Source organism: Sturnus vulgaris, unplaced genomic scaffold, assembly GCF_052056855.1.
Source record: "Sturnus vulgaris isolate bStuVul1 unplaced genomic scaffold, bStuVul1.hap1 Scaffold_549, whole genome shotgun sequence".
Lineage (NCBI taxonomy): Eukaryota > Metazoa > Chordata > Aves > Passeriformes > Sturnidae > Sturnus > Sturnus vulgaris.
In genome coordinates this window covers 87,501-88,533 of record NW_028276540.1, presented here as the reverse complement: position 1 = coordinate 88,533, position 1,033 = coordinate 87,501, and positions in this window count along the sequence as shown.

The window sequence follows — 1,033 nt, the reverse complement described above, 5'->3', positions numbered from 1 at the left end:
GGTCTACCCAGCATTAGGCCGGCCGGCAGAGGGCAACAGGTCTACCCAGCATTCGGCCGTCAGGTACAAAGGCCGGCCGAGGGCAACAGGTCTACCCAGCATTAGGCCGGCCGGTAACACTGCCGGCCGAGGGCAACAGGTCTAACCAGCATTAGGCCGCCACGTCCAAAGGCCGGCCGAGGGCAACAGGTCTACCCAGCATTAGGCCGCCACGTCCAAAGGCCGGCCGAGGGCAACAGGTCTACCCAGCATTAGGCCGCCACGTCCAAAGGCCGGCCGAGGGCAACAGGTCTACCCAGCATTCGGCCGCCACGTCCAAAGGCCGGCCGAGGGCAACAGGTCTACCCAGCATTCGGCCGCCACGTCCAAAGGCCGGCCGAGGGCAACAGGTCTACCCAGCATTAGGCCGGCCGGCAGAGGGCAACAGGTCTACCCAGCATTCGGCCGTCAGGTACAAAGGCCGGCCGAGGGCAACAGGTCTACCCAGCATTAGGCCGCCACGTCCAAAGGCCGGCCGAGGGCAACAGGTCTACCCAGCATTAGGCCGGCCGGCAGAGGGCAACAGGTCTACCCAGCATTCGGCCGTCAGGTACAAATGCCGGCCGAGGGCAACAGGTCTACCCAGCATTAGGCCGCCACGTCCAAAGGCCGGCCGAGGGCAACAGGTCTACCCAGCATTAGGCCGGCCGGTAACACGGCCGGCAGAGGGCAACAGGTCTACTCAGCATTAGGCCGGCCGGTAAAACGGCAGGCCGAGGGCAACAGGTCTACCCAGCATTCGGCCGTCAGGTACAAAGGCCGGCCGAGGGCAACAGGTCTACCCAGCACCTGCCAGGACGGCAGGGCGCCGAACCGGGCTCCGCGTGCCACCGTCTTGGCCTCCCAAACGCCGACCAACGACGCTTGTGGATGGGGCGCGATGGGCGCGGCGCGCGGCGCCCCGGGTCCCCGCCGGCACCAGGTCTACCTCGCCGCCTGGAGACGGCAGCAAACGGATCCCCCTCTCACCGCGCGCGCGCGCGGTGAAGGGAAA